The 21,991-nt window shown below is 48.7% G+C and overlaps 1 long non-coding RNA gene across 1 annotated transcript; it reads left to right on the forward strand.

Moving 5' to 3' along the window:
- The first annotated feature begins 1,941 nt into the window (after positions 1 to 1,941).
- On the forward strand, positions 1,942 to 21,575 carry LOC144932300 (uncharacterized). Its single transcript, XR_013636894.1, has 4 exons — positions 1,942 to 2,049; positions 4,809 to 5,103; positions 7,592 to 7,739; positions 21,323 to 21,575. It is a non-coding gene; the product is annotated as an uncharacterized LOC144932300 (long non-coding RNA).
- The last annotated feature ends 416 nt before the right edge of the window (positions 21,576 to 21,991 follow it).

Genomic DNA, 21,991 nt, shown 5'->3' on the forward strand with positions numbered 1-21,991 from the left:
AATCATTGCCATTGTTGTGTAGAGTATAAAGTAACAATTTAACAATCAGACATGACGCCTCCTCCAAAGTGCATCGTTGTTCTGTAAACTGCGTGTTTGCAGTCTCTGGTTTAAAACAAGTTCTCAAGCTGAATGCTGTTGGTTAACAAGCATTGGCCACACGTTCGTGTAATTATGCTAACAATAGTGGAGGTGCACGACCTGTACATGTGCGTGCGTGGGTGTGAGCCAGTCAGACTGTCTGGAGTGGTTGGGTTGACGCTTGGCACGCTGAATTCCACCCATAGTTGCGCATGTCAATGGAATTTGTTGTTTGTTTTTTTGGGGGGCGTGGGCTCCTCGCTGGATCAGTCGACTCTAAAACGAGAAGTTAGCCATGCACGTCGAGACCGTTCGAAGATCAGATCAAGATGTCCAGCACGACCAAAGCCGTTGATGCCACCGTCACCACCACCGTCATCGCCACCACCACCACCACCGCCACCACCACCACCGCCACCACCACCACCGTCACCACCACCGTCAAGGTGCTCTCTTTACCCTCTTCCGGACCCCGCAGCTGCTGCGCCCGAGACAACACAGAACGTCCAACGTCTGCCCTGATAGTCTCCCACCGTGGTCGCGGATCATTGCGGGGGAGATGCCAGGGTTTATCTGTGTCCCGGTCGAGGTGTCGTGCTTCCCTCTCTCCATCGAAGCCTTCGAACGCGCGAGGGATTCCTCCGGCGAAACGTGACGGACGCAGTCTTTTTTTCTTGATAAAATTTTTCTCGATGATGAGCACAGCCGTGGAATAACGAGTTCCAAACCTGTGCTCGAAATGACTTCGGTGGTCACGTACGTGGGCCGGTGTACGACTTACATTCTAGAGCTCCAAAAAAAATAAAGAAACGGTTAAATTATTGTCAGATGTTCTGAGAGATTTATTTGAGGGGCAGGTTTACAGTATCCTGTTGTTGTTCCCCACGGTAACCACGCCCGGGCATCGCCGGAACTCGTTTGTGACGTTAGCGCTTCGCAGAGTGTGGCCCCCTGCGAGAAGACGGCGATGGCTTCCACATGCCCACGAGGTGCTGGCCAATACCGGCGACCGCCCGAACGGTAGCGATCCGGACAATAAAGGCGCGTCTTATCCGGGCCTCAACAAGAGTTGCCTGCAGACATAAAAGCGCAGCATTGTATCTATTCACATCTGCAGTCAGGGCCCGGGTGTAGCGAGTCCTCCACTTGGGCGGGAGACGTTCGCGGCCACCGTGTTAGCAGTGGCAATCGGGAGAGTGACGAGGGGGTGACGGACCGCGGGTGAGCGAGTGACGGTGAGCGCTGCATCACCACTCACCTTGTGAAGTGCATGCAAACGCGAAGCTAAAGCCTTTCCACGTGACGGCCATAAATGTGGCTGAAAATGAACAAATAAGTCAAAATATTAAGTCAATTGCAACTCCACTGCACGTTATCACGTGACGCGTCTGGGCCGGCGCATTCCTAAATACAAGCCCTTTAAATTGGGTTGTGAAACATTTTATCCACTCGAGACGATAATAATAATACGCCTGAATGTTACCATCCCTGAATAGCGAGGTCACGAGTGCCACGGTCGAGCTTGGAGCCGAGTTGTCAGCTGCACTCACGCCTTCCTCGCCACCCGATTGGCACGGCGGGCTACGTACGGTGCGAAATAAGTTCAACGTTCGTACAGCTGTGCCCACGTGGAGTCGACGTGTTATTCAAATACCGGATTTTTTTAAAAGACGGAAATGTAAAAAAAAATCAGACCTTAAAGGAGCTGGCACACGCAAAAAATAAATCACTGCCGCCTCAACGTTTGGAAACAGAAAAATAATAATTTTCAATTGCATCGGTGGGAATGCGAGCTCTAAGGGATTATTAAACAAAGGCGGCGTTTCACCCTCGGTCTAATTAGCCACAGCTTTTGCCAACAGTTACAGCCACATTGAGCGAGGATACAGCGTGCGCCACGTTCGGGAGCCGCCTCTGTTGCTGCAGGTGCGATGCTGTCACTGGCGCCGAACGCTACGGAATGTGCAGGTGAGCAGTGGAGGCGCGGTGAGCGGCGGCGGTCAACTGGGTCCTGGGACTCCCCTAGGTCGACTCGGCCTCAAATTGGTGTCGGGCGCAGTGTGTGGACGTCGACTTTGGGGGGAGACCAAAGCGGGCCGTCTGCTCGTGGAGCTGGCCACGCCACCGTTTCCCGCATTCATAGCCGCGGTCGAGAACTTGAACTCCGGTGATCGGAGTTCAATTCGCGACCACGGCTGTCATCGGTGGTTTCTGAAACCCGCAGTGGAAATCCGCTCTCCGCCCAACTTCACCAACGCGCACTGACCAGCGCGATGACGCGTGGACAAACGACCTCCGTGATTGACACCCGCACGGGGAGGCCCTCATTCAGCAGTGGCTTGACAAAGCGACGTCATCACGATTGTTATCGTCGTCATCATCTAATATCTGCTATTATGAATAATGTGTTTGTGACTTGGATGTGTAATGTTCACCGCATATCTGATCTTCATGTCAGAGTGCATGTGTATCTGCCTAACTGCACGGGTAATGCCCTGCACACACGGGGGTTGCTCGTGTGGCCTGCGCGTGCGTGCTTGTGCGTGTGCGTGCGTCTTGGGCTCTACACTGGGTCGACCGTGTATTTATACTTTAACTTCTCACATAAACACATCTTTCAGCTGCAAAGAGAAAATGCGTACACCATACCCCAGCTCGCCGTAAAAATGACATATTCGGCAGAGAATGTAAGCCTCTCCGACAGGACTCAGGTGAACTCTGTGAGCAGCTTAAGAACTTCCATAAAAGGGAATGCAGAGCTACTGCCGCTGCTGCTGCATACTTCACCATTATTTGCCATCGTCTTTGTCAGCCTCGGCTCCAGGACTGCAAGCCAAGTCCTCTGTGAAATCTGCACTTTAACCCGGAGATGTATGCTTTTTTTTAACAAAAGGTGTAGCCCTAGAATTTCTCTCTGACGCCACCGATGGCGACAGGGCCGCCACTAGAGGCCGCTCTACAGAGCCCCTCTACGGCAGTGCCTCCCAGCCTGCGATCCCAAGGACCATGGGAAGCGGGGCTGCGGGACTGTTGCAGATACGACGATTCGTTTTGATTTGGAAATATACGTGGTGTTGATATGTTTTCGGTACACAGTGGTCTGAAAATAATTGTTGAGGCTGGAGGGTGGGACTGTGGATCCAGTGAGGCTGGCAACCATTGCTCTAAGAGGGTGTTTTGGCCGAAACCAAAGACCCTCTAGGGCTCTTGTATAGGGCAATTGGTTGATTATTATTGCACGCTGGTCAGGTGGGAGTACTCACCGACGAATGCCAATTATAACGCAGAAAGATGGGAGTTGTATTTAAAACCAAGTGACAATCCTCGCCACCCCCCTCCCTCTCCAGGGCGGCCTGTGTCATCGGAAATGCATTACAACGGATGCAATACAAGAGCATTCAAATATAACAGAACGATAAGACAACGTCATGCAATGTAAAGGTCAAGAGGTACAAATCCATAGTTTTGGTTTAAGTGGTGTAATTTATATCGGTCAAGATCGTGTGTATTCATATTTTATAGAAGTAAATGGAATCGCTCATTACAAACTGAATGGGAATTGTTTTATAATTATATTGTAGGTCTTGATTTGAAGCTTTCGTGACTGCAGGAATCCATACTCTTTGGTTATTTCGCTAAAGTTACGTAGGTATAAAATAAAATAAATCACGACGTAGCTTTCCCACCTGATGATGGACGCTTGTGTTGCGCCCGAAACGTCGTGATTTATTTTATTTTATACCTCCGTGACTTTACCGAAAGAACCAAAGAGTATATTTTGTATGTGTCACGTAGTTCCATGTGAATAGCACCGTGAATGAAATTGGAATGATGAGATGTAGCACTGATTTTCCCAAGGTGATTGTGGGTCACATGCCTTCTTCTTACAGCATATTGGAAAGGAATAAGCAGAAACGTACTGTGAATGCGTAGCTTGAATATGAGAGCAAGAAACACATGTACGCGTTGACTGCTGACGTGAACACATTTTTAAATAATTCCCTGACTCGTATTAAATCCATTGGGAAAAGTCTAATGCAGAGCTGGAATTTAACAAAATCGGATAAATATTTCTGGGGAAATAGCCATCATACCAGGGCCTAAATCTCATTAATTAAATTCAAACCATGAGCATTTTTCGCGCCATGGATAACTTTCACCCTTTGATTTTGTTTAATTTCCTTCGAGGTGTTTTATAGCTGAAGGCACACATAACACAATTGTCCGTTTGTTCCTAGGAAATTATGTTGGCATGTGGATCAATTTTGTTCTGTCCTGCAATCGCTATTACCCAGGAAGAGCCGGTGCTGAAGCAGCACTTGCTAGGCCAGGTGGGTCCAATTGTGGCAACTGAAGAATGAACGTCCTCTGGCATTCCCACTGCAGCTCGAATGGCCCCGCGTGGCAGAGGCATTTCGGAATTTCGTGTTGATGCCCCGAACACGATTGCGCGGATTCCACCACTGACTGTGGGTCTGTTACGCCTTGACCTCTGGTGCTCAGAAATTATTTCACATATTGTAAAAATAATCCAATCACAGTTATCAACCAGCCGCTGATCGTTGACTGTTAATGATACAATACTGACATTTTGAAATAACGAATTATATATGAGAAGGTGTAAATAGTATCACGGGAAAACAGGTTGCACAAATACAACTGTCGCTATTTAATACATTCTCCTCTACACTTCTATAAACGTTGCTTGTTTTTCTTTCTTCCCAAAGCGAAGACGCGTGTTGGACGTGACGTGACATTTTCAAAACAACTCGCCGCACACCGCGTGCTCATTGCACGCAGCTGGAACGAGCTCTGCTCGACCTCGCATCTTCAAAGTTGCTGCATTCAGACAACATCAGCACGGCGCTGCCTGGGACTCGTTGATTCCGGATAAGCGGTGTGCGACGTGGCCATGCGGGCGGCACGGGGGACGGCGTCACGGCGCGCGTGCCCTCCCGCTCACCCGGCCGCACTCCACGCGATGTGACCGTCCGCGGCATCGTGCAGAATGCAAGTTACAAGGTGAATCAGCAGACGCTCTACGCCTCCTTCACGCAGCTGTGCCGCCACATACCCACTATTATTTTTTTGTACACATCCCGACGGCCACACCCACCTCCGGGTAGGATCTTTTTCTCAGTAACATTGATTCAATGTAAACTCTGCACTGGTTTCGATATTGAGTGTCTCGTCTGCAGATTCAGGCTTGCTCGAGCCATATCGAACATCTGGTAGTTCACTGGCATTGTTTTAAGCAGGCCCGACTCTGCTTATGGGATGCTTATTGTCAAAACCGGTTCAAAGTTTTTTTGTATTGAATCAATGCCGCTGGAATGATGCAGACTTGGTAAACAATCGCATCAGGCAGGCTTCTCCCCGGGTTGGGTCCCACATAACATCAGAATCAGTATTAATACTGCAGGACAAATCCGATGAGCTATCGAGTGTTTCTTTACAGATGTCCAGTAGGGGCGAATCAGAACGTTACAACAACAAACACTGCGTACATTTCTTCATGAAATATAGTTACGACGGCTTAGGCTGATTTAGATTGTCAAAAGAGCTAAGCCTCTTTGTTCAGATATAGAGTCATAGGATGACTTTCGGTGCAATTTCATCAAGTCAGATATGCAATTAAACCAACCACTCGTGCCTCAGCAACGGCATGAGCTCATTGCAATCCACTGCCATGAGCTACGGTCGACACAACTTCGCAACTAGTCAGCCCACACAACCGAACTCATTCTCCTCTATCGTGAATGAGATCATTGCTCCATGGCGATGAGTGCACTGCACTCTCAACTCGCCAATGCCAAGATAGATTACCATCCATGGTGAACATCAGTAGGGACAAATATTAAAACACAATTTTTTTACTTGCATAGTAAAGTAATTGTATTTTTTTATTTGCTACACAGCTACGACAAATCGCTAACCTTAAACACCGAGTCGTTCGTAAAAGTTGAAGGCAGTATAGTACTATAGTAATAGAGCAAGTGCAGAATCACTGAACCGGAATTGATAGCTTGAAAGCATTTAGCGCGGGGCCCTTGAAAGTGCTGGGCCCGTAGCTACTACACGTGTAGCTACTACATATGTAGCTAATACACATGTAGCTACTACATATGTAGCTACTACATATGTAGCGACTTGTGCTACCGGGATAATCCGGCACTGCCAACCCGCACTGTCCACTGCGGTGAAACGTCGTCAAGCGACCTTCGTGACCTATTTGGGACTTTTTTTCGAGTATAAAAAAAAATAGGTTTTAACCTTTCTGGCAAAAAAAGAAACCCACAGGTGTTAAGATGTTCAATAACCAAATAGGTACCTCATAATAATTCATAATCAAGGGTTTTGGGTTCGCTCGCGATGTTGCCAATTCGGAGAGGCGGTAATGTCCTCAGCAAAGGAAACGTTTTATGTGGCAACTTTGTTTTCGTACGACGAACCATGTGCGATATACAGAGCGTGACACTTTACACGGCCAGATATACCGTGTGAAATAAATAAACGTGTCCCCACAGTGTCTGTGGCACTGTATTGTGAGTGAGTGGAACTTTCCGGAGCCAGAATTGATAATAGTGAATTCAACTTGTAATGATTGGCCTCGTAGAGTGTCTGTTCATGGGGATATAGATTCCAGTCAACTGGTGTCACTAATTTGGTATATCACGTTAATGTTTAAGAAAGTAAAAACATATGTAGGCACACATTTTTTTGTCAAAACTATATTTTAAAATTTTTATAATAACATTTCATTATTCCTCATTGGAAGCTATCGTTACTGCAGGAATCTATACTTTTTGGTTCTTTCGGTAAATTCACGTAGGTATAAAATAAAATAAATCACGACGTTTCGGGCGCAACACAAGCGTCCGTCATCACCTACAAGCGTCCGTCATCACCTGATTTATTTTATTTTGTACCTACGCGACCTCACCGAAAGAACCAAAGAGTATGCATTTCGTTATATCTGCGCTCTATTTGTTACGGTGCATTTCTCTTTGGGGGTTTCTTGTCGCTGTCTTGCTTACACATTCGAATTCGTTGATTCGCTGGCGCTAACCTAACGTCCGGTCTCCCCAGAAAGAGACTCCTCTTCTCAATGGCCCATTATCAAATACAAGTCACCGGCCTATTTAAACACATTACACGCGGCCCGTGCAATGGATCCATCTGCATTTAAATCGACCGAATCCAGGACAATGGACAAGAGGAGGAGGAGGAGGGAGGAGATGAGCTGACATCGCGTGCACTCTCTAATTGGACCTCCACTGTGAAGAGCTGTTGTGGGTAAACATCAAAATCAGCGACTCTGCCTGACTCACGTTAGCCATGAATCGAACACGCACTCCCGCAATCATCTAGTCAATAAACACGGAGCCATTCAAAGTGCCTCCTGAGAACGGATGGCACCGTCTCGCCCGGTGTTGACAAACGGGGGGTGGGATTCGTATCGTCGTGACTCACAAAGACACGGCCTGTCCCGCGTGCTCGTTTATTGCAGCAGGACCGTTTCCCACCACACTTGCTGTCTGCTGCGGCGACACCAGCTGGGCCCACCTGCTGCACAGAAGGCCGCAGGGGCGCCTCGGGCAAGTTTCGTGAATGGCTCTCCGACTTTTCCTTCTGACCACGGCACCATCCTCATCTGTGTACGTTCAGAGCTCGCATTCCTCTACCCAGTCCGGTCAGAGTAATTCAATCATCTCGGTTGAATGTTGATTTCTTTAGAACTGATTTTTGTATTTAGTTTGATGCCCCCCCCCCCCGAACCTCCGATTAGCGCAGTTGGCTACGTACGGTACGAACGAAGTTCAACATAATACACAGTGTGGCTTCCTGGGTGAACAACTAGTAATACTTGTTATTATTGTGATACTTTGTTGGCGAAGTGGCTTTGTCCACCCTTTGTCCCACAAACCACTGGCTTTGCTTGGTAGCACACAACGCGCGTGATCAACATTGTGGGGGAATTTAAGCAACAAAATAAATCATCAGACGTTCCACCTCCTCCACGTGTCTGTCCCTCCACCGACGGCCCACAACGCCCCTCCCTCATTTCGTCACAATGGACGAGGAGCGAGCGGCGCATCGTCCCAGAGGCCTACGCAGTGGGGCTGTTTTCACTTTGGTCATCTCCACCTACGCTGTCAATTCTCCGACGTCCTCTTGCCTCCCCTCTCACATAAACTTTTTTCTGAAGCGCAGTCTCAAAGCCATCGCGTCAGCGCCCGCAAACGCGTCCACACCGAAAGCGAACCGCAGGTCGCCGTCGACGGTGTTTTTTTTCTTTCTGTGAAGATACGAAATCTCGTGTCGGTGCAGACAGACGCAGGCAGGAGCTGCCCGCATGGCACTGAAGGGCACACGAACCGGAGTGCTACTGTTTCTGTTGACAGCCGCCGAGATGAAAGGGTTTCTCGTGGCTCTGGTGGCTTCCGAGTCTCGCACTAGGCTACGTTAATGACCGTATAACAACATTCATGATGCCTCCTACCCAATTCGCGTCTTCACAAAACATGTTTTTGGTACATTTTTTGTACATGACCCGTTGGCCTTCTGGGAAGTGCATTTCATGAGCAGTATTGGTTCAAATGCAAGAGCAGTCAGAACCGGTTTCGACACTCGGTATGTTGTCAGCGGTCAGGCTTGCTTGACCGTTTACAACAGCTTCCTGGTCAACTGTCCCGATGTTTATCGGCACGGACCATTTCTGTACGTAATGTTCTAATTACCGATTTGTTTTATGTAATGCGGACTGCTCGATAACAGTCGTTGCACCTGTGGCAAACAAAGCTGAACAATTTCCTTTGCAGGCGAATTTCCTGGGAATGTAAAGAGGTTGTCAAACAGAACCACGCCCCTTGTCCTCTGTGCATCCTATTGTTGATTTTAAGCCAAGGAGCGACTTGTAAAACCTATTTTATTAAGCAACGATTTTGTCGAAGCCTTTTAAAGCAGGCATGAAACTGTAAAAGGGATAATAAATAATGTTGGACCTGCGCCAGTGTTTGACAAGTTGACGACAACCTGTCGACACGTGTTTGTGTTTGTCGTGGATGACATCTCGCTGTGAGTGTGGACGTATTTGCGCCGCGCTGGCAGCTCACGCCGCTTACTGCAGGTGCGTTCGAGGTGTGCACTCGCCAGCTGGGCTCGTGAGTCTGACCATCGCCACCACCGTCCCTTGTAGCCACGACGTGTCCTGCCAAAGCCCCCCTTGGATGATGCCACGTATAATAGTGAATTAGGTCGTGGGGAGTTTGCGTGCGTCTCTCTGCATGTTCGCGTGGATTTTTCTCCGGGTCATCTGGTTTTTCCCTCCATATTTAGAAACGTTCGTTGAGAGTATTTGGCTGCTATAAAAGTCCACGCGATAAGCCTCTTCGTCGAGCTATCACGTGTGGCCAGGTCGCTTCTGAAAAAGAGCTGTGCAGCTCAGTGGTCCTTGTCCGGCAAAACTACAAATAGTTTTGCTTAGAGTTGATTTTACTTTAAATTATGGATGAAACGCGCGTGGAGCACAATAAAGTTGTACCAAACACACGCACGGTGCTGCTGTGGGGCTTTGCAAAACCAGGCAGGCACAGGACCGTGCAGTGCTGCGCGGAGTCGCACCCGAGGCTCCCATTGCAGAGGTGGATGGAGTGGGGGCGACTTGCGTGCGAGATGCTTTGGGGCTGCCTCTTCTGTCAGCCGTGGGTCCGGAACGCGGGCCCCTGTTTCACGATGAGCTAAACATTTCCACGAATGTAATCTCGCCAGCTGGGGCACTCAGCAGGACCCCTCGCGATTTATCGCTCTGCAACGCGCTGCTTGTTAAAGGGGTTCACTGTGCCGAATACTTTTTCTCCCTTTCGTCTGCCAAGCCATTAAAGTAACGCCGCGCATTCTTCCCTAAGGCAGATGACAATGTTCTTGCCGATTTTCGCCAGTGCATTTTTGCCACAAAAATGCAATTTAATTGCGTAACATTCGTGTGCAGGCGTGTGCCCGTGCGTGTGAGAATACACGTATACGGTACTGTGTGTGTGTATCGCATAGGGGTTTGGGCATTTTTTTTATTTCGCATTCAAAGCTCCACACAAGATTTTGAAAATCCTTTGCTGCATTCGCCATGTCTACAGCGTCTGTTATTCCCTGTTGGTCTCCCATCCAATTGCTAAACAGGCAGAACTCGGCTTAGCTTCCAAGATCTGATGATTTGCGCGCATTCAATGTGATTTGGTCCAACGTGCTCATGTTGTAAAGTTATGTCGGGAATAGGCTTATCGGAGAATTTACACTACGCCCTTATCATCCTGGGTAGTTCGATTCTTGGCCATTGGCAATTAACATCTGACCTCGGGCAGGATCTCCCCCAGATTAGCTTGACAAGAAAACTGGAATACAGAACACGAAATAATCGTGAGGGTTCATTTCGTTTTGGGAACTCGAACGGGGACGTGCGTTTCCAACAGTTCATTTTTAGGAAAGGAGAGAAGCCCTCTCGTGGCTATCAGACCCCAACGTTGACATTTAGCTCCGAACCTCGGGTAAGACCTCAATCCACACGGTGGTGGCGATGGTGATGCGGCGATGGTGATGTGGTGGTGGTGATGATGTGTTATTGTCTGAGCGGACTTTGAAGGTCCGGTCCTGGGTCGCCTTTACAACAATCGCGAGGGAATCAATGAGCAGGAAGGAAGCGGTGGCCGTGTCAGAGGCTCCGGTCGGGATGACCTCAACCGATGTCTTAGGACCAGAGGGGGATCCGGGGAAGGCAATGGGAGAGAATGACCCCCCCGCGCACCCCCCCAACCCCCCCCACTCACCGTCCCCCCCCACCCACCGCCCCTCCAACCACCGCCCCCCCCCACTCACCGCCCCCCCCACCCACCGCCCCCCCCCCACTCGCCCCCCCCCCCCACTCACCGCCCCCACACCCTTTGAGACCCTCAATATTGATATAACAGTAGTATTTATGAAAGTGTTTTTTTTCCCCATCCTATTGATGTTTTAATAATTTTCTCTAAAATAAATAAGAAAGTGCATACAAAAAAAGCCATATTTGCCAGAGAAAACGCATTGAATGTTTGTTTACGTGAACGCAGGGCCCAGTTTGAAAGGCTTGGGTTTTGGACGGCTCCTTTCCTTCGCGACTCCGTCGATATAAAAACAACGAAATAAATGCAACAAACTTCTTCGCACATATCTTACAAGGAATTGTGGTTCATTATCATAGCTCACTTAAAGTTTTCATAATGTTTTCATAATTATTTAAATTGGTCCCAAATGGGAGAATGAAGGGACATTAGACATTCATAATTGGTCAATTTAAGCGCGCAGTCATGGATAATAAATCTTTTACGAACTTATTTTTTACTTAATAATTAAAAACAGTTGCTTCAAGGGAGAGCTGTGCTTAATGAAGACTATACAAGACCGAACATTGGCACGTCCGTGTGTTCGCAGTCGTTCGTATCAATACGGCGTTACTGTAAACGAATGCCACTGAGAGACGTAATCAGTCATCGGGTCCCAGCTGTAGCTGGGAGGCGGCCCCCACGGGGTGGGCAGCCGCTCTGCAGCTCTCAAACCCTCAGGCCCAAAGCCAAAGAAGCCTCTTAGTGAGGAAGATGGGGGGGGGTCAGTCGGGGGGCCGTCTCGTGACAATTCAGCAGGTGGCTCGACAAACGCTCCACGATGAACTGGAGAAGGGAAAAAAATGCGTTCGGAGCTTCAAATCCCTGCGTGCTGCCTCGCGACTGTGGGTCACACACAGAGAGAGAGAGCGAGAATATACCGAGGGCACATCCGGAGCCAATATCTGCCGAAGTGATTTCCTGCTCAAATGAGCATTGAGCATTGCGGCTCAAAGGAGCTTGCGATGACGGCGGCGGCGCGTGCCGCGGCTGGACGAAGTTGACCTCTGGCTCGTTACACCGCAGAGGATGAAAGGTCAATCGCACAGAGGGTGGACGCACAAGAGGTCGCCGAGCTCCCCTGTTCCACCACGCAGCGCTCTGTGTCGACCACCACCACCACCACTGTGTGGGTTTCTTGCTCAAGTTGCCCCGCCAGAGTTACCCCGCTACAGTTACCCCGCTACAGTTACCCCGCTACAGTTACCCCGATACAGTTACCCCGCTAAGTTACCCCGCTACAGTTACCCCGCTAGAGTTACCCCGATACAGTTACCCCGCTAAGTTACCCCGCTACAGTTACCCCGCTACAGTTACCCCGCTACAGTTACCCGCTATAGTTACCCCGCTACAGTTACCCCCGCCAGAGTTATCCCCGCTCGGCAGTGCAGGGATACGGTACTGTTTGTGTAAATATGTAAATTGAACTTTGAACCATATTCTAGAGCTGTAATCGATCGCCTACCGTTGATATGGTTACAGAAACCCTCCGTGAGATGTAGGGAAAGACGTACAAGCAGATACTAATGTAGAGCCCTTTGCCAATCCACTGCTGGATGAAGTCAGGGGGCCTGTGGCCGTGACTCGAACTCGCCGGGTGCAGAGCGCGCGGCGCCCGGCTGCCGTGAGGTGTGGAGGAGCCGCAGCACACGCTGCGGGCCTTTGTTGGTAGAGTTTAGGGCTGAACGATTAATCGATTTCAAATCGAAATGGCAAGTAGATATTTTCCCCAAAATCGTTCAGCCCTAGTAGAGTTCCGCTCGTTTTCTAATCTGCGCGATCGCATTTTGGAAGCAAAACAGTTTAAATTCACCACCACCACCCTGGATTTAACTTAATGGTTTGGCTGGCAATTACTCTGAACGTAATCACTATAATTAATGCTTGATTGCTCATTGATGAGCGCATGATTACCATAAGCGGTGATAACCAAAATGAGCCATTGCTCTTTATATTTTGATTATCCTTATGAGTAATTACGACCGATTAGTGATTAATATGGCTCGCTTACACTTTCATCGGTACCATAATAGCTGGGACCGGTGGTTATGTTCATTGATTAAAATTGGATAATGATGCAACAAGCTGCATCCGTGCGGTTATACACCATGATTAAATTAATTATGAACTGCGCTGATTTTAAATGTTACCAGTGCTGTATTATAATGTGGAAATATCATTGCAGCGTTAGTGAGTGTTTCGATGAACTTTCATTATTCTTAAACTAACTTAGCGGAAATAAAAGTTATCGTATGACCACAGAATGGCACCATATTCTCTGGAATATAAGACGATCTGGAAAGTAATACGCGCCCCAAACTTGTGCCGCTGTCAATGAAATTATACAGTTCTGGCCTCACACATACACACACGATCACCTATACCGGAATGCAACACGCACCCTGAACGTTTGCTTTAAACTCACGGTAGAATGCGTGCGTCTTATAATCCGGAGACGGCGTTTTCATGGTCATAACCATATCTTCGTTATACTTGTTGCTGGAGAGTGGTGTAAAGACGCGCGCCTTTCTCCCAGGCCCGTGACCTCGTGCTCAGGGATCTCTGTCTGAGCAGACGGTGACTGACGCTTCTTCACCTGCGTGCATCTCATCCATCCCCCCTCCCCACACTCCACATCTGGCATCTTGCGTCTCAGACACACACCCGCCCTCCCCGCGGGGCTATTCCCTCGTTACCATACGAGTCGCCGTACCCACGGCGCACTTCACATTTTCAACAAAGGACAGATTCTTGCATGAAGGGAAGTCAACAGGCGCGGAAGGCATGGCGCGGAATAGCAATGAGCGGCATGTCATTAAACACCGGGGAAGCACTGATCTAAAATAGTCCACGATGGTGCTCGCAGAGGCCGAAGGGTGAGAGGTAATTTGCGGTAATGTGAATAACAGCACGTACACACTTTTACTTGGAAAGCTTCGTTGCTAGTAGTTTCAATGGCGATGGTAACATTGTATTGCTGCGACTTTGTCTAAATGTGTTGGGTCGTGTGAATGAGAAAACCGGAACGATTCGTCCATTTCATCGGTGCCATTTCCCAAGCTCGCCCTGCACGCATTCACAAAGCACGAGGCATACAGAGAGAACGTGTGCGTTTCAGTCCACGCCGAGCTTGCAGCCATTAGAGGCATCACCGTTCACCCAAATGTAAATAAACACACCCGAGGAGTGGTGACATAATTATCGAATGGCCGAGAAAGGCAGGGAACTCCCACCGTGGTACAGGAGTCACAGAGCGGTAATTAATTAGTACACAATTGTAGGCTTGTAAATTTTCGTCAACGGAAGTTCCATCACATTCGGGCACAATTACAATTGCACACGACCAGAGGATTAACCACAGAAACAGATTATCTCCCCATGACAATGTATAGAAAAGCACACACACGCTGAATATAATTCAGGAGGATTAATGTGATGCTTGTCGCCGTGGAATAATCATTACGGTGACCATCGCAGCCAAAACGATTATAAAATGTAAGCGCCTCGCTACTGGCGTTCAGTGTTGGCTTCATTGCCTCCGTTTCTCGCGGCAATGCCACCGTTTGGCGAGAGAATGGAGTAAGTTTTGCCCCTTCGGGGGGGGGGGGGGGGGGCTCTGTGCCTCGTGCGACGGACCTCGGCCTTCACAATCCCACAGATCCCTCCCTCCCTTGCCACGGAGCGACTCGCCGTGGGACGCGAGGCGTCGCGCTCCAGCGCGGGCCGCGAGGGCGTCTGTGGTCGGCAGCGCTGACCGCAGGCCACACCGCGCTCGAGAGGGCCGACGTGCGGTCGCAATTTTCTGTAACTTACAAATCTAATATTTCCAATACAGCCTGCTTTAATGTTTACGTTTGCGATGGGGTTTACCGTCACATACCGATTCGAATCTTCGTCGGCGAGCTACAACTGGTGGACGCGAGACATTTGAGATTATTTTGCTGCTAGAAATGCCCAAATGATAGGACACTTTGTTGAGCTATCGTTTGTGGCCAGGTCGCTTTTTAACAATACGTTAATACCTCAGCGGGCCTTGTCTGGAAGGATGGGGATAGTTTAGTTTAAGTTGTTTGTGTTTGGGTGATTTGTTTACCTTTCTTGTGCTTTGCACTCCTATCGTGTTTTTGTCCTGTTTGTTGTTGTGACGTTCTTACCCGCCCCAACTGGACATCTGTGAAAAAAGAGCTTCATAGCTCATCGGATTCTTCCAGTATAAATACATCTTCTGATTCTGATTGAGAATAAATCGGCTCCTGAAGAAGCTTCCTGTAGTACACGGAGCGAAACGTCGTATATCGTGCCCGAACAACAAGCGGCACAACCCGAGAACATGTCGGGGGAGGCCCTCATCCAGCAGTGAAGTGACAAACAGGCTGCGCACGTGGGTGTCACGCGTGCCGTGTTTACTGCTCCCTGTCGGGAGAGAGGTCATGCCCCCCACACACACACAGACACCCTAAACTTAGGCCTGCCTCGTGGCTGCCTTGGCAAATCTGTAATTCCGCGCGGTCTACTGCAGCAGCAGCAGCATCTTGCGGCGTCAACGCCGAACGATGACGAACCGCCCGCCCTCTGACGCAGTCTGCTGCTGCGCTGCGGTGCCCGAGGGCGACCCGTGGACAGGTTTGCTGCTGGCGGGGGGGCGGTGGGGCGCGTGTGGGGAGCTTTCGCGTGGAGCTGGGGGACGCGCGGTGCCTACACGGTGTGATCGCCGCTCCAAGGTTCAGGTTTCCACGCTCAGAGAGAGAGAGAGCGAGGGGGAGGGAGGGAGACAGACAACAACATAAACAAAGAGAGAGAGAGAGAAAGTCATTACGTTTCGTGATGCGTTATGGATTCCAGAGCTCACAACCCCAGAGGGAGAAATCCAGTGGGAACGGAGTGCGATCTGATATTCGGAACACTCCTGGCAGTCTGTTTTCCTAAATCATTGTGGCATTCGAATAATGAATTAAATATGAACCTTGTAAAATCATTGGAATACAATGCGCAAATGTGATGTATGTATTTAAACGCAGTTCCTGAGCAGAGGCATAAAGGCCCAACACGTCAAACGGCCAGCAGACACGGAGCAGCACTATCAGCGTTGTACGAGATTCGAGTGAACGCGTTTCTTGAATCGGGCGAGATTATTTTGCAAGCTTCGGAGCAGAGAGAATAGGAGGAGGGAATTCCAACGTGGAGCAGTGCGAGGGAAGAAGCAGAAAGAGGAGTGAGGCGACCTGCAGTGTGGTGAGTGGGTGGGCAAGCACAGAGTTTGAGTTCATGTGTTCCACGGATGATCCCCAGTGTGAATGAGACGGAATGGCAAATGACAAAAAGCGATGCATGATCTACAACTGCACAGCAAAATAATGTGTCAGTAAATGAATAAATGATACGGTGAAACATTTAAACATTTGCACTACATGGTATGCAACTATATTTCACTCGGTCAGTGGGTGGAATGTGCGGTAAAGTGCCTGTGTAATGTGGTGGCTATTACAGCCTATATATAACAAAAGGTCCAGTCAGTCGTCTCTCGATAATTAAGTGCAATTTGAACCATTTCACGAATTAATGAACATTCCTTTAGATATGAGGAACAATTATCTAAAAAAAATCACAAAAGTGGTTTCAATCGTATACAACACAGAATAATCCACGTTAGCATCGTTGTGAAGAAAATCAGTTGCAAAATACAAAGGTGGACGATGCCTCGTTCCCATATCTCTCTCTCTCTCTCCAGACGGCCTTCTGGGAGTAGATTGTTTCAGCAGCATTGGTTTAATTCGGCAAATTGTGGAATAATGTTGACATTCATTGTGTCAGTAGTCAGGCTCGATTAAACCAGTGCTGGCAGACTGCCGCATGTGTGCTGGCAAGTGCCCCCTCATCGATAGGCGATGCAAAGCGATATAATACAGCACCAAATAATCATTCACATCGATATGGAGAACATACAAAATAATAATAATAATGAGACAACATGCCTCCTTCACGTAAAAAACGTACGAAAAGTATGTTTCATACATCCCATTGGTCACACAGCCTTCTGGGAGTTATTTGTATTAATCTTGATTTGAAGCTTTCGAGACTGCAGGAATCCATACTCTTTGGTTCTTTCGGTAACGTCACGTAGGTAGAAAATAAAATAAATCACGACGTTTCGGGCGCAACACAAGCGTCCGTCATCAGGTGAGAAAGCATGCCTGTTAATTGCATTAATGCCTATTAATTGCATTAATGCCTATTAATTGCATTAATGCCTATTAATTGCATTAAGGCCTATTAATTGCATTAAGGCCTATTAATTGCATTAAGGCCTATTAATTGCATTAATGCCTATTAATTGCATTAAGGCCTATTAATTGCATTAAGGCCTATTAATTGCATTAAGGCCTATTAATTGCATTAATGCCTATTAATTGCATTAAGGCCTATTAATTGCATTAATGCCAATTAATTGCATTAATGCCAATTAATTGCATTAATGCCTATTAATTGCATTAATAGGCATTAATTGCATTAATGGGCGACTGGAGACGAGCCACGCTCCGATCATTTAAAGAGGCTGCTGCGCCTCTTCCTCAAGGTCACGTTGCTTCCCACGGTCTGTTTTTTGAACATGCAAATGAGTCTCGTTAAACGGCACCGGACACGCAATTAAGCTGAACCAGTGATGTGGTTACATTCTCCACTGAGTTGACTGTCTGAGCGAACGTTGTTGTTGTTTTCCCTAATTACGTCCGATTTTTTTGTTGCAGAATCTTACATTTCTTCCATCTGGTCAGTTGCACGACATATGCACATGCAATTGTTGATTCATGCCAATCGTCTAGCTGGTGCTTCAGTGAACACAATGCATAATAAAGCAGATGTGCTACTTTCAAGTATGGTGACAGGTTTGTTTATGCTATAAATGAGGGTCGACTGGACTATTGGCCTGATATAGCAAATGTTGACATTTACAGAGTCTTGGAAACGGAGTTTGGATGGTGGGTACATTTGAATTGGAGTAACACTTTACTCGCCACTAATGTTCACCACAACCAGCAATCGAACTCTGGGTGCTTTCTTCACGGCGCGGGGCTCTACCCAACACCTCACTGCCGCTCCCTTCCACCCCAGCGCATTGCACTTCCTCGTGAGTTCTTATGAACTCAGTGGTAATGCACAAGGGCCAGCTTCATCTCAATGTCAACAAGCTCTCGTCTTTGTACAGCTGTGTGTGTTTTGTGTGCGAGCCACTCGTCGTCCTCTTCGTAACTGAGTAATCGCCCATTGTCATGAGGGTGAGCCATTTGCGTACCTCGCTAATCCCGTGTCTGGCCGTGTGTCTTACCGTGAAATGACATCGAACGGCGTCTCTATGTTCGCGTACTCCGCCTCGGCTAGAGGAAGTGTTGTATACATAAATAACCTTTTAGCCGTTGCTGCAGAATCCATGAAACTCGTGCTAAATATGAAGCTGCAGCAGCTGCAACCACAGACCTCAACACGGCAACGGCCTCAAGCCACAGAAGTCAAGATCGCTAATTACGCCTCTAACCCAGGGAAGCCTCACGCACTCTCAACTACCGGACAGCTTTATAGCTCATCTTCTTGGTTCTTTCGGTAAAGTCACGTAGGAGGGAGATGAAAAAATAAAAAAATAAAAAATATAATAAAATAATTCTCACGACGTTTCGGCCACAACGCATGCAGCCGTCCTCAGGTGAATAAATGTAGCTTTATAGCTCGTCGGATTCCTTCAGTATAAATACATATCTATGATTCTGAACTTTTTTTTTTAGAACGTCGTGCCAATTGTTGGCAGTAGGGTGCCGGTGTTGCTGTGTACAACATTATCTCGATTGATTTAATTTGCAGGTACAATTTTCAGTATTGGAATGCTTTGGCCAATACCATTACTGTTGTATGTTTATTTTTTTGAGCTATAGGAGGGAAACCGGAGACCCCGAAGGGAACCCATTGCAGAACATGTGAGCACGTTCAATGTCCTCGCAGAGAGGCGCCTGAGTTGGGAATTGAACGCGGCGCTTCTTCCTGTGCGGCGTGCGAGTGTCTCCACTGGCGCTGCGACCCTGCCGGTCACAGGGAAGCCATCCGGAGAGAGAGAGAGAGAGGGGCGGCCGCGTGGCTCGGAGGTCAGAGTGCTGAGCCGCTACCGCTGAGGACCTGGGTTCGCACCCCGTTACGCAGACTTGCTGGGTCCCATTTGGAAAAAAAACATTCAGTGACTCACACTCGCGTGTGTGTTTTTTATTGTGGCATAAGTCAGATGCATCATTATTGTTGACAGCCTTTTTTTCTGACAAATCTACCGCTGGATGCAGGCTTCCCCACTCCGTGCCGGTCAGTGCGTGTTAGCGAAGGCTGGCGCCCAACACCTGTGCAGATGTCACTCGCCACTGGTATTAGTCGTGGCCCCGAATCTAACACGGGTCGCCGCATTTACAATGCGGCACACTCTGCGACCCCAGGTCAGAGACCGCGATTAATTAGCGAATTAATAACAAATAGCCTTGATGAGTGCGGCAGGAAATTGGTCACGTGCCAACTACCTGCAAGCCCTCTCTGGGCAGCTGCCCCCTCTCTCGTTTTGTAATGACGCAAAGCCTCGGTACTGAGAAAGCCCCCTTCTCTCTTTTTCTCGCTTCCATTCATGGTGGCGCAAGGTTTTGTAACGCACGAGCCCAGGGTGGGAATTCAGGAGGGATGTTTATCTGGCTCACACATCTGCTTGCTGCTGTTTGGGCTTCTCACAGCCGTGTCCTCGCTCCGTAAGGGAGTTGCTGCTTTGTGAGTGAGTCTGTGCTCTGGTCAAAGTTAACTTGCCCAACAAAAGTAATGTAATACACTCACTCCAGAATGTGTATTATGATATATGTAAAAAAACCCTGTACTGTTAGGTATCCTGAACCGTAGACAATAACACGAAGTATAATATACCGACTATTGGCCACATTCCTCCCACGATGAGGACTCGCTCGACCAGACTGACCGTCTCGTCTCATCCACAGTGCTCACCCTCCACAGTGCAGGCCACACTCACCCACTCACCCACTACACCGCATGCCACTAACCTATCACAACTTCGCACCCGGCCGCTGTGTTGCTGCCCGCTTGACGTTTTGCCCATTAGGGCCTGCACTCAGCGACCGTGGTAGAAACAAGTTAACCGGTCCTGAAACCACCCGCCCCCGACGCTTCTCCAAGCCGCAATAGCCGGTGCAGCGAAGTACGGCCAATCAACCCGCATGGCCAACAAGATGCGAATAGATCTTCATCCAGCAGTGGGTTGACAATTAATTGCAAGTAGTTTGCCTAAAATGTTACGGCTAAATCAAGCGAACAAAAGCGTGCGGCCCAATGGTAGAGTCACCATCGAGACGCGGGATTTATTTGATTTTGTCCACTATGACGGACAGCAGTTTTCCATGCCTGGGGGGGAGGGGGGGTCATTAGTCGCTGTGGTTTTTTTTTGTTGTTGTTGCTGTTTAACCGATTTATTTACGTCCTTCAGAACAGCGAAGACAAAAAATAACGAATGAAACCTGTGGGAACCACGGGGACATTTCCGGATTAGAGGGGCTGCACACACACACGCCCCACCGCCTCCCCTATTCGCCCACGGCTCTGCGTGTCCGGGGGAGTGATGCGTGGTTGGGAGTGGGCCTACAGAGTGTTGGGGGAGCGGGGGTGGGGGGCATCACCTGCACCCCCCCCACCCCAGGAAACAGACGCACGCACCACGCACAATGGACGGAAACAGCCAACGGGGACATCATCGCGCGTCGTTATTTATCGTTGTAAAAAAGTGTTTAATTGTAACAACAGCAGCAGCATTATTATTATGATGCCAACACGTTTGAAACAATCAAAAGCAATGTGACAACGATGGCGCTGCGTGTCAGTTGCAAATGCGTTTTGACCCCAACAACGAAAGCTCGACACATCCCTTAATAAAACTGGCGTCAAGAGAAACCAAACAGGTGACAGTCTGGGCAGTGGCTCTTTGTTCGTGGCTTAGAGATAAGAAAAAGGTCCGTCACCACGTGGGGACCTTTACCAACGCGGTCTCACGAACACCCACCCACACGTGGCTATGTGTGTACAGTTTGTTGCTGTGAAAAAAGAGCTTTATAGCTCATCGGATTCCTCCAGTATAAATACATATTCCGATTTTGACGCTGATGTACGTTGAACTTCGTTCGCACCATACGTGAGCCAACCGTGATAATAATCGGAGGTGCGGTGGAAAAGGGGACAACGCGCTGAACACAAAATGCAGTGTGTAAATAAATGTGTTTTTCTCCGTTCGCGACTCTCGTCTGCCGCGTCGCCAGAGACTCGAAGTCGTGAACGTCGAAGGTGGAGCTGGAAGCGGTGGCCGCCACGCGCTGCTGGCGCTGCGAGCGACGCTCCAACTCCGTCCGCGCCTCAAGCGACGGCTGCCACAGCGCAATTGGCGCCCCACTTGGGCCACGGAGCAAAGCGGACGGTCCCCGCTTGGCGCTGACCGTAGAGTTTGTCGACGGGGCGCGCGAACGCCGCCGATTCACTCGCAACGGGCTCGCACTAAAGGCAGAATGTCCTCGAGGAAGGGACAGTATCACACGAGCGACACACAATAACTCCCGCTGGTTACATGCCGTTCGCTTCTCGGAGCAATTGTATAGCGTTGTCATTATGCGGTGATCATCTGCCAAAAAATGTGCTACTTGTTTTATTTGTACTTAACTCAAGTTTAAAGGATTTTTTTTTGTAATCTCGGAGAATACAATGGGGTTTCTGATCCTAATGGTATGCCTTAGCCAGACTGTGTAGTATTCCAGATAAGACACCAAGATTGGAGTGTTCAAACAGTCATGGTTCTGTTTACCACTCTTGCTGTACCATTGTCTTCTAGATTGACTCACGAGTCGCAGCAAATGCCCTCACTTGATTGCAAATACAAATGTGGCCTCAACTGCGGCATGTTTGTCCTGTGCGTACGAAATGAAAGCTTGGCACTC

The sequence above is a fragment of the Lampetra fluviatilis genome, chromosome 5 (genome assembly GCF_964198595.1).
Source record: "Lampetra fluviatilis chromosome 5, kcLamFluv1.1, whole genome shotgun sequence".
NCBI lineage: Eukaryota > Metazoa > Chordata > Hyperoartia > Petromyzontiformes > Petromyzontidae > Lampetra > Lampetra fluviatilis.